Here is a 12,470-nt window from a genome sequence, read left to right on the forward strand (position 1 = left end):
CCTGTGTTAGTCCAATTGGGTGGTTATAACAATAATACCATAGACTGTGTGGCTTAAGCAGCAATCATTTATTTCTCATAGTTCTGGAGGCTGGAGAGTCCAAGATCAAGGTGCTAGCAGATCGACTAAGTGGTGAGGATCCACTTCCTGGTTCATAAACGACTGTCTTCTCACTGTGTCCTCACAAAGCAGAAGGGACAAGAGAGCTCTCTGGGGTCTCTCTTACAAGGGCACTAATCCCAGTCATGAGAGCTCCACTCTCATGACCTCATCACCTCCCAAAGGCCCCACCTCCTAACATCATCATATTAGAGGTTAGGATTTCAACATAGGAATTTACGAGGGACACAAACATTTAGTCCATAACACTAACTATCTACAAGGCTATCATAGACCCTAAGATGAGACATAAGAACATCCTGGTTTTGTCTGAGACCCCAAAATAAAGACTGCTCTTACTTAATTTGCCACTAAATGAAAACCTATACAGAATAGTTATGTTGGGATACTATTAACAAGGCACTGTGTCATTTTTCCAAAAAAGAGACCCACACCCAAATACTCAGATGAAATAATTTATCTAATTAGAAACCTAGCAGTAAAAAAATACACCCTTTACAAAAGACCAGGATTGTACTATAAAATCCATCATAAATAGCCTTAGTGTGTAAGCATGTGTGTGACTCTTTGGTTGGGGAGAGTATAGGGGTCAATTAAATTAAAAGTTATGGGCTTCCCTGGTGGCACAGTGGTTGAGAGTCTGCCTGCCAATGCAGGGGACACGGGTTCGTGCCCCGGTCCGGAAAGATCCCACATGCCACAGAGTGGCTAGGCCTGTGAGCCATGGCCACTGAGCTTGCGCGTCCAGAGCCTGTACTCCGCAAAAAGTTATCTCACCAGATCAGTCAGTATGCTTTTGGTTGCAAGGAACAGAATGTCCACGTCAAACTGTTTTAAGAAGTAGTGGGGTGGGGACATTTATTGCCTCTTGGAACTTAAGAGTCAAAGGGCAAGGATGAATTTGAACACAGCTGGATCGAAGTGTTGAAACCACATCACCAGGACCCGGTTTCTCCCCAGCCCTGGCTCTGCTTCCCTCTGTGCGTTTCCACCCATCATGGCGATTTAGCAAGGACAAATACTGTCTCAGACCAACACTCTTCTCATCTCAACCAAAACAGAAAAGATGAGCTCTCTCACCAGACAGACTGAACAAAAGTCCTGGACCTTGATTCCAAGCCCAAATTGGGTCTTGTACCTATTCCTAAATCAATGCTTGTGGCCAGGACAGAAGTTCTACTGACTGTCTCAGGCTGCATGCCAAGCTCAGCCACATCCAGACAGCATTAATAATAATGATAATAAGAAGAAGAAGAATGGAGGCCTGGCCGACCCACGAGAATTTCCATTACCCTCAGATTTCCCATTTGAACAACCATATGGAAAATGAACTGAGATAAAGAAATGAACTTAGAAAAGCATCACCCCAGCTTGGCTTCTTTTTTCTCTTGCTAATTGCTAAATACTCTGCTTTTCCTCAGCCATGCAACCCTCACTGTAACTTCACCCTGGCGTCCATGAAGCTGAGGAATGCGGATACCAGATAATCAACTATTACTCAAAGAACACTGCCTAGATCTGGACTTACAGAATGTCCTTAAGTTTTTCAGCTTTTAAAAAACACTCGTACCAACCCACAAATTTTCAATCATACTTCCAGACAGATCAGGCTTTGTGACAGAAACTGTTCTCAACATTTATTAAAAATCTCATTTGCCAGCAGCCTCATATATTTTTTAAATGTCCGTCCTCATTGCTTCAAATCGGCGCATAGCACATTTTTTCTTGGCTATAATTAGGCACTAAGGCTTATTAGCATAAGAGTAGCTCCAAGAAACTCTAGATGACAAGTCAACACTGATTTCTGTTTTTATGTTTTTCTTGATTCTCAGGAAAAGTATTTGGTTTTTTCTCCTAGATAAGCCACCCCATGAGCTTTCCTCTTTTCACCCCTTGAGAAGAGCTATTATTATTAGAGGGAGCATTAGTATAAATTCTTCGAGTAACACATCAGAAGGATTAGTCTGAGCATAAGCAGTCTCTCAATTCTGACCATAGTGCAGCAAAACTTCCAAGCATCAGGAGAAAAGCAAGTTAAAACCAACATTTTACCAGCTGCTACACATGGGGTGAATCAATACCACTAACTGACAACTTTTCGTATGAAACTCAAGCAGTCTGACGTTTCCTTTTTCTATTCCCGGAATATCTGATCTCAAAGGGCTATTGCTGGTGAGCAAGGAGATGGGGTTCACACACAAGGCACTCCTCTTCTGTTCTGGGGCTGCCGGGCGATTAAAGGGCAAGGCTTTGATTGCTTACTCTTTTTTTTTTTAACATCTTTATTGGAGTATAATTGCATTACAATGGTGTGTTAGTTTCTGCTTTATAACACAGTGAATCAGTTATACATATATATATGTTCCCATATCTCCTCCCTTTACTCTTCAATAGCAAAGGCGAGGGGCACGGGAACAAGGGCACCAGCTCAGGAGTCCATCCCAGCTGGCTCCAGCCATAGCACTGCCACCAACCAGCCTTGCATGTGACCTTGAGTGAATTCCTTAACTCTCCGAGCTCCTTCTTTCCTCATCTGTGAAATTAATATTATAATAATATTTCTCCTTCTTGGTTGGTAGGAGAATGAAGTGAAGTATCCATTGTGAAGTGCTTAACCTGAAACTTGAACGTGAAAATGACAGCTAACATCTACCGAGCATTTCTTATGTGCCAGGTGTAAGAAGCATTCAATTCATGAATTTATCCATTCAACAAATATCTATGAGCACTTACATGTTCTAGAGGATTGGGATATGTTTTTCAACAAAACAAAGATTCCTGCCTGGAGCTTAATACTTCTGGGATAACTGTGAAGATTATAACATAATTAATAAACATAATACACATAATATATAAAACCAGCAATAACAACAATAATAAAGATGAAAATGAACTTCCTCCAAGTTAATAGATATAATTGAGACTTGCCTAAAGTGCTTAGGGCCAGCTTCAGGCCTAATGGCACAATGAAATCAACTAAGCAAACTTCAGGAAACAAAGACTCTCCTGCACCAGGGATTCTGGGACCATTTTGCACTTGAGTGCCTTCTGACTAGGGATAAATGAAAATGAAAGAAATATGATTTTCTGCAATGCTGAAATGTTACTAATGTTCTGAAGATCTAAGAAAACTGAGTAGACTATTCATCTTTCTCAGATCCTACAGGAGCTTTAGGACAGTCATGGCTCTGCTACAATTCCAAATAACAGAAGGGCCATTCAGAAATATATTTAATACGAGGTTGAAGGCCATGTGGAGCACAGCTGCGATTTTCAATTTCTGTTCATTGGCATCTGCTCTCACACACAAGGTAAGGTTTTTATTTTTGGTCAGTACTGTTCTTGACCTGAAGATATCTTGAACATCGACTGTCCAAATCAGGAAGAGGATTATTATCGCTTAAAGGGAAGTTGCCATCCACTATGTTAATACCTATTGGTGGTTAGATAAAAAAGGGAAAAAGAAGAAATTTCATATGACAAAAACAATGGAAGCATGTCTATCTTGTGGCTGACGGATGAGATGCAAAAGTGTTTGGCAAGCCTTCAGGGAAATGCAGATCAAAACCACTGATGAGCCACCACTTCACAGCCACCAACATGGCTATATTCAAAAAGGACAGGTAAAACCCAGTGTTGTGACATGGAGTAATTGGAACCCTCACACGTTGCTGGTGGGAATTTTAAATGGTGCCAATACTTTGGAAAACGGTCTGGCAGTTCCTCAAAAGGTTAATAAACATAGAGTTACCATAGGACCCAGCAATTTCATTCCTAGGTGTATACCGAAGAGAAATGAAGACATATGTTGACACAAACACTTGTGCACAAATGTTCACAGCAACATGATTCAAAACAGCCAAAAGTTGGAAACAACCCATATGTCCACCAATGGATGAACGGATAAACAAAATGTACAATACCTATACAATGGAATATTATTTAACAATAAAAAGGAATGAAGTACAGGTAGATGCTACAACATGCATGAACCTCAAAAACACTGAGCTAAGTGAAAGAAGCCAGTCACAAAAGATCACTTATTGTATGATTCCATTTACATGAAATGGTCAGAACAGGAAAATCCATGGAGACAAAACCAATTAATGGTTGCCACAGGCTGGAGGGAGGAAGAATCCTGTGCTAATGGGCAAAGTATTTCTTTTTTTTCTAAAATTAGGTAGTGGTGATGGTTGCAGACTCCCGTGAATCTACTAAAAACCTTTGAAATGTACACTGTAAAAGGTTGGCTCATATGAATTATATCTCAATAAAGCCAGTTTTTAAAGCATTAGGCACTATAGGCAAAATAAATTGTCTTTACCCCAATATTTGTCTTTTTGTCATTATTCTTTTTGTCAATATTTATCAGTATTTCTCTCCCTGGTATGATTTACAGACTTGGGGGAAGCCTCTGTGTGCCCAAAATATCTTTTGCCCTTGCCCTTGCCCTACTCCTGTCTCACTAGCTTGTGGAATTCCACCTCTTTAACTTCATACCTTCTGGTTTAAGGCTTTGCGTCTAACAAATATTCAAAATAGCTCAGGGGAAGATTTCTCATTGAGATTTATCAATCGTCTGATGTTTGGTATGAATGACTTGTCAGATCTCTTGCTGACAGAGGGATTTGTTGAGGGTAAACAGAATGAGGATAAAGTGCCAGAAGACACACGAAGAGGGCACAGAGCAAAGGAGGTGGGGGACACACCCATTTCCACCTCAGTATTTGAACCGCACTGGTCTGTTGCCTGCCTGTCTTTGCTGATGCCCTGACCTGTCTCCTCTTTACTTCCTTTTTCCATCCATCAATCCATAAAACCTCTTCATCCTGCAGGGCCAGGTGCAAAGGCCACTTATACCAGAAGTCATGGTGCTTATAACTACCATTCATCCTTCTATTCCCTCTGCTTTGGGTTCATATTTTTAATGATTTTATTTTGAAATTACATAGAACTTTTTTCATTCTACTTCTCTGTATAAAAATATAGTTCTGTAACATGTCTGTGTCATAGATGGTAGACAGGATTTCTTTGGAGGTACAACGCCAGCTGACAGTCAGGACTGGTCTAAAAATGACTCCAGACCATGTCCACCCTCAGTGAGGAATGTGCTGTGATTGATTAGCCATGTGTGCAATGAGTACAAGAGAGGTGAAGAATATTCACATCATCCCTGACAGCTGTCACTGCTATGGAGCCCTTTGTTATTTCCCTCTGCCTTATAATCAGATGTGATTTCAACCTACACAGCAGAGAAACTTTCTTCATTGTTGCATACCAGAGTGGGCTGGTTTGCTAGTGATATCATTTACTAATAATCCTACCACCGTGTACTCTAAAGCAGTGGTCCCCAGCCTTTTTGGCACCAATGACCGGTTTTGTGGAAGACACATTTTTCCACAGACCAGGGGGTAGGGATGGTTTCAGGATGATTCAAGCACATTACATTTATTGTGCACTTTATTTCTATTATTATTACATTGTAATACATAATGATATAATTATACAACTCACCATAATGCAGAGTCAGTGGGAGCCCTGAGCTTGTTTTCACTTGCCACTTACTTGATAGGGTTTTGATATAAGTCTGCAGGCAATTGATTTATTATGGTCTCTGTGCAGTCAAACCTCTCTGCTAATGATAATCTGTATTTGCAGCCACTCCCCAGCACTAGCATCACTGCCTCAGCTCCACCTCAGATCATCAGGCATTAAATTCTCATAAGGAGCGCGCAACCTCGATCCCTCGCATGCACAGTTAACCGTAGGATTCGCACTCCTATGAGAATCTAATGCCACCGTTGATCTGACAGGAGGCGGAGTTCAGGCAGTAATGTGAGCGATGGGGAGTGGCTGTAAGTACAGATGAAGCTTCACTCACTCACCCCTCGCTCACCTCCTGCTGTGCAGCCCGGTTTATAACAGGCCACGGACTGGTACTGGTCCATGGCCCAGGGGTTGGGGACCCCTGCTCTAAAGCACTATGTAATACTACAATATCTTATCTTTCCACACTACCTATGGGACCTCACTCTTCTGACTTTCATGAACAAGAAAAATAATTTAAATTCATATATTTGACATATTGTATAGCAGGTACTGTTAGTTGCCTGCCCCACATCGACCACCACATCCCTCCTTCCTCCTTCTGGAAGCAATTGCAGTGTTGTTCTATTATCCATCCTTCTGCATGGGTCCACAGGATTTGGGGAGGTTGGCACCATTGCCAACTATAAAGTTGAGGCCTAGCATAATGGTCTTATTCCCCTGCCCAGGGTTGGTTTAAGCTAGGAATGTGAAACAATTTTGAAAAGAGAGGAAGTATCCTGGGCTGGAGGGCATCTGGGAAAGCCTTCCTCCCTTTTTAAGATTCACAGAAATAGAGGTTCTTTCTCTGCATGTTGTCATGTCGGGATACTATGTCCAGAACTGCTACCACCATCATGCTGAGTCTGGAAGCAAGGTTTAACCACAGAGAAGGAGGAAACAGACAAATGACAAGGAGACAGAACCAAAGTAGTGACAGCTTGTACCTGGAGCTTGCCCCACCACTGGACTTCCTGTTCAGAGAGATAAGAATCCTGGTATTTTTAAAACCCAGTTGAATCCAGTTTAGTGATATTTCACCCTGATATATACATATGCTCATTTCAAACTACAACTATACCTACATATTTGATGGCACAGGTATAAACATTTATCATTAATCAAAATATCTTTGTGTGTGTGTTTGAAGTTTCAAATGTTCTTTCTAACAATTCCACAAAGTAGCTATTTTACAGGAATTATCATCTCCAATAAAAATATAAAGTAACAGACACCCAGACATGACATATTTAGTGGCATTCTGCATGCATTCATTTCTCTAGGCCACCTGGCCTGGGTCTAAGAGTGACATGGTCGAGCAACACAATTTACTGTTGTTCCATTCAAGAAAAACCAAGTGTATTCTCTGTGCCAGACATCAATCTAAGAATGGGTGATACACTTGAAAGAACCCTGATCTCATGGAACCGAGCTTTAAGCTAAGACCTAAAGATAGGAAGGAGTTAGTTCAGAGAAGTGGAGGGGCTAAGTAGGAAGCATCTCAAGGAAGAGGACTCGTATGTTCAGGACCCTCAGGTAAGAAGGAGCTTGGGTTTCTTCAGGAGCAAAGAGGGGCAATCTGCAGAAGCATGGTGCTCATGGGGATGGGGACGTCCTACAAGACAAGGTGACATGGGCAGGAGTGTTAGGAAAAACCTGAAGCCATTAAATAGCTTTAATGAAGTAAGTGATAGGACTGTATTTACACTTATAAAGATTTGGAGGATGGATTAAATAGAGGCAGAAGTGGAAGGGGCAGATGAGATTACCAAAGAGCAGTGAGAAATGGTGGCAGCTTAGACAAACTGATAAATTTGTGTTTCTCTTCCCTAAGTGCTTCTGCCACACAAATCCTTCTGCATAGCAAAGCAGTGTGTATCTCCTATCTTGGAAATAGCACAACCCACAAACTTTTATGGTGTTAGGATCCCACTGCCTTTCAATCCAACGTAGTGGACAAGAGTCACAGAGGAGCACTCCCTGGGGCCTGAAGTGCTCGTCACCTCTGCAAACATTTAGAGTATGTGCTGGGGTCACTAGTTCTGGTGATTTCATCATGAAGACGTGTAAGACAACATAAGGGTGGAAGCTTTGATACTTTGGAAGACCCTGTCATCAGACATAACATGTTGAGCAATAATTAGAAATTAAGTGAAAATACACAAAATGCCTCATTATGTTCTAGATTGTTCATGGAAGATGTTTACCCCATGCTAATGCATAGACACAGTAGTAAAATCAGCAACCTGAAGGAAAGAATACCCACCTCGGGTCTAAACAGTTGAAATTAATACCATGAGATAAGTGTGTCCCCAACATATTGTACCTGTAGTAAAGAAAACAAGAGTCCATCGCGACTGAAACCTGAAATTAAGAGGAAAGTGCAATAGAAGCATCACTGTGGTACATCAGGTTCCTGTCTCCTGCTTCCAAAATCTGTTGGCTTCACAGGATTCAGTCATTTTGTTCACTGGTGGTGATGACAATAACAAGACTAATAAAAGAAAACATATCTCCTGAACTGGATGATTGGCAAGTTCTCCCACTGGGGAAGAACTGGAGAAGTAGAAGCAGCACTAAATGAAGACAGCTGCAGAGGAGAGCATAGCAGCAGATTGAGGGTTAAACACCATCTGCTTACCAAGGAAAGCGAGAAGGGAATGACCACCTGGATATTTCTATCACCAACATGCCTCTAAAGTGTCATAAAACATCTCAGGGGGGCTTTCCTGGTGGCGCAGTTGTTGAGAGTTCGCCTGCCAATGCAGGGGACATGGGTTCGTGCCCTGGTCCGGGAAGATCCCACATGCCGTGGAATGGCTGGGCCCATGAGCCATGGCCGCTGAGCCTGCATGTCTGGAGCCTGTGCTCCGCAATGGGAGAGGCCACAACAGTGAGAGGCTTATATCTTTAAGCTGGAAGTTCCTTTGCAGATGTCATTCTGAACTGTGGGGTGTACCAATAGGAACACTTTTCTGGCTATTAATAGAGTCCATAATTTTTTTTGTTGAACTTTTTATCAAAGTACAGCTAGAAGAACCAGAAAATGATCCTGTAGATTTTCTTTAAATACCTCTGGTCTAACTAAATCCGAATGTTGTAATGTCTGAAAATTACCAGTAGTATTTCTACAGATGGTACCAGCAGTTTATCAAAGGCTGAGAATAAGCCTGCAAAGAATAAGGAGAGAGTTTGGAATAATTGTAAAGGCATAAATAAGTTCACAATCCTTGGAGAACAATACATTGTTTTAATTTTTCAAACTGGCCTTGATCTTCTGGCAAATACTGTAGTTGAAATAATTATTACTAACATTTATATCAGGAACAATGTTTCTAAATTTTCTTTTTAAATTCCCTTTAAAGACACCAATAGCAGATGTGTGGCCTGTGAAGGGAACGTCAAAGGAAGGTGTGTGTGAAAAGAAAACAAAAATTTAAATGTGCCCTTTGAATCTAAAACATAACTTGGAAACAAACCAGAATCCCAGTGTTTTGATGAGGAAGAAACTGGAGAAAGCCTCACCATTTCCACTGGTCCTGGACAAAACCTGACAGTATATCAAGCCCCGCAACCAAGGGAGGCTTCTGCTATTAGTGAGGACCTGCACTGCTTCATCATTTGTTTTAGAAGGTGCAAGAACTTCCTAATGATATTATCATAGATTTTTATTTGAAGTAATTTTCCACTAAGCTTTTAGCAAGTCTTTAGCTTTCTTTCATATTGTATACATAGCTGAGCCTTGAACAAAGTGGGGATAGGGGTACCGACCCCCATGCAGTCAAAAATAACTTTTCAGTCTGCTCTGCGCATCACCAGTTCTGCATCCGAGAATTCAACCACCATGGGTCGTGTGACACTGTAGTGCATAGATACTGAAAAAAATCCATGTATGGTTTTTCATAACCACCACTCTTTACTACTGTTGTTACTAACATCACCACATGGAAAAACTAAAATTGAGGCCAGTGTTATAACCTTAGTTTAACCCGGTAACCTAACTCTTTATGGAACTCAAGTCTCTATTTATATGACTTCACTAAATCTTCAGTGTTCTCTTCACCCCTGCACTCCTCCTCTTCAAGGTGGCATCAAGTGAGGGGGGTGGCATCAAGGCATCAGAGGTTGGGAAAAGGGGTCTGAATCCACAGGTAATCTCTGCAGAGGCCAGGTCTGTTCTTCTTGGACTATTCAGGTCAGTATTAGATCACTTTTATCTTTATTATTTTGGTGGGAGGGATGCCTGCTGGTGCTCATCACCAAAGTCCTTGAACTCACCCACTGGCCTCCAGTCATGCAGTGTTAGAGCATTGCCACCTCTGCACCCCCCAGTGCCCACCCTCCCCACACCTCCACGCAGATGCTTCCACAGCCCTTTAAGAACCAGCTCGTTGAAACTGGTATATTGAACAAACCCAGTGTGATAAAAACACATTTTTTACCCCCCTTCCTTTACACATTTTTTAGATTAAGAAACTATTTTTCGCCTCCACTTGACTCTTTCACATTTATAAGCAATCTTTAAGTCCTAACAACTCACAGAACAGTCTAATTTGGTATATTAATCTGTTATATGTAATAATCAACTCTCAAAGCCTGAATTTATCTGGAATCTCATCTCCTTCCTCTTGTGGGGGCCTGAGCTGGCCACTTGCAGTGGGGAAGGAGAGGCAGAATCCTCTCTTTCTGTGTTTCATCCTCCTCCTTTTCTTCTACCAGTTTAGCAAGGAAGACTTTGAATTCTCCCAGGCTGGGCCCAGAAGTTTAAAGGATTAAGGTAAAGGGCACAGACGGTGGCAGGCACCATGGTTATCTGGTCAGGAGGCCTTCTGGGCAAGGTGTTTAACTTGGACACATTCTCACGTGGGGTCTCCTGGGCTCCTTGGAGGTGGCCTTCACTGAGAACCACATGGACCACTGCCCTTCCTGCATCCGTAACTTTTACAGCAGCTCACTCAATATGGACTCTTGCTATTAAAAGACCCTCCATCTTCCCAACTCTGGGCAAGATCTCCTTCCCACATGGACCACCATGTACCCTCACACACCCTCTGTCCTCTAGGAGTGTCACCCGGTCCTCACACTGCCCCTGTATCTGCTGTCACCCACAGGCAGGTTCTCTGCTGCCCAAAGGGAGGAAATGCATTTCAAACTCTGAGTAGTTCCACTGAAGCCACCTCCCAAACTCAGCGTGGAATGAAGGAGAAACACCCTCTCGCCCCCCACCCCCCATACACACCAATTTCCCCTTCTCAATATTCTCCCTGTGTCGACTTTCTCTGCCTTTTGTGGTCTTGACCCCTAGATGAGAGGTGAGGGGTCAAATAGTGAGGTGAAAAATTTGGTATTTTTCATTTCTTTTGTAAATTCAATATATGGTAGTCTAGTACCTCACTTTGGAATTTCACATAGCGTGAGTCCCCAAACTTGAATTTTACCTTCCTGTTACCTAACAGTTCTTCTCTGACTCATGCATCTCACAGCTGCTGTGTTGATCTGAAGCACTGACAGGAAGGCTGGTTTTCCCTTATTCCTGCAGTGTCCCTAATACATCCGGAGAAGCAGCCATGCACTTCAACGACCCTGGGCTGCTTCCCACAACCATCTGATTGCTCCAAAATAGCAGCTCCTCCACATGGAAAGGTAAAGGGGGGAAAGAATTAGACACCCTGTTGACTGACTTTCTCATCTCCCTCTGACCACCTGCCCTCCATCCACTAGGACCGGAAAGGGTAGGCTTTTCTCTAGTTCTCCTGGGGGGTCCATCTCCTCACACCCTCTCGTGAAGTCTGCCAGGCTCTTGTCACCTGGGAAAAAAGTCCTCTATTACATGTATTGATACTGTAATTGCCTGAAATTCTGCCCTTCTAAAGACATGAAGTTGATATTCTTTTTTCCCTTTCTAATTGCTAACTGGGAAATCTATAGACCACCTTTATATTTAAATCCAAATATGGCATATTATCAGAATCACTTGGGGAGGGTTTAAAACTACTGATTCCTGCCCTCCTAACCACCCTAGTACATGACTGAGTCAGAATTCCTGAGGATGGGCTGGGGTCTTGTTCCCCACCCACTGTGCTTGACAACCACTTTCTTTTAACCATTAAAATAGAAAAGCCTCAGCTTCCCTGGTGGCGCAGTGGTTGAGAGTCCACCTGCCGATGCAGGGGACACGGGTTTGTGCCCCGGTCTGGGAATATCCCACATGCCGCGGAGCGGCTAGGCCCGTGAGCCATGGCCGCTGAGCCTGAGCGTCCGGAGCCTGTGCTCTGCAACAGGAGAGGCCATAACAGTGAGAGGCCCGTGTACCGCAAAAAAAAAAAAAAAAAATAGAAAAGCCTCTACAGAGACTATAAACTACTCTACAGAGAAATCTTAGGTATATAAGAATCCTCTTTTAAGAATGTTAATCTTAATTTCCTCCATATTCCCAGGAATTTCCAAAATATGAAGATTCATGGACATTTCTAAAGTTTTGCTACTGATCAATAGTCAATATAAGCCTATTAATTAAGCTTCCATTTCTGGAAAATCAAACACATGCTCCTGTTGTAAAGTAGTTCACCCAGTAGTTTCATAGCAATAATTGATTTGGGGAGAAAACTTTTTGTTGCCTTACCTTCATCTGTGGGAAAGTCATAGAAAGTGCAAATAGATTTTGATACAAAATTTTGAAAATGCTGAAGGAACAAGAGCTGAATAAGACTTTGAACAAAAAAAAAAAAAAAAAAAAAAGATGTGATTCTCACACTGCAAGAGAA

The 12,470-nt window shown here is 42.2% G+C and overlaps 1 pseudogene; it reads left to right on the plus strand.

The window, feature by feature from the left end:
- The first annotated feature begins 3,638 nt into the window (after nt 1-3,638).
- LOC113630910 (sentrin-specific protease 6 pseudogene) lies at nt 3,639-9,370 on the plus strand (annotated as a pseudogene).
- The last annotated feature ends 3,100 nt before the right edge of the window (nt 9,371-12,470 follow it).

The sequence above is a fragment of the Aethalodelphis obliquidens genome, unplaced genomic scaffold (assembly GCF_003676395.1).
Source record: "Aethalodelphis obliquidens isolate GAN/ISIS:26980383/991018 unplaced genomic scaffold, ASM367639v1 scaffold31, whole genome shotgun sequence".
In the NCBI taxonomy this organism is placed as follows: Eukaryota; Metazoa; Chordata; class Mammalia; order Artiodactyla; family Delphinidae; genus Aethalodelphis; species Aethalodelphis obliquidens.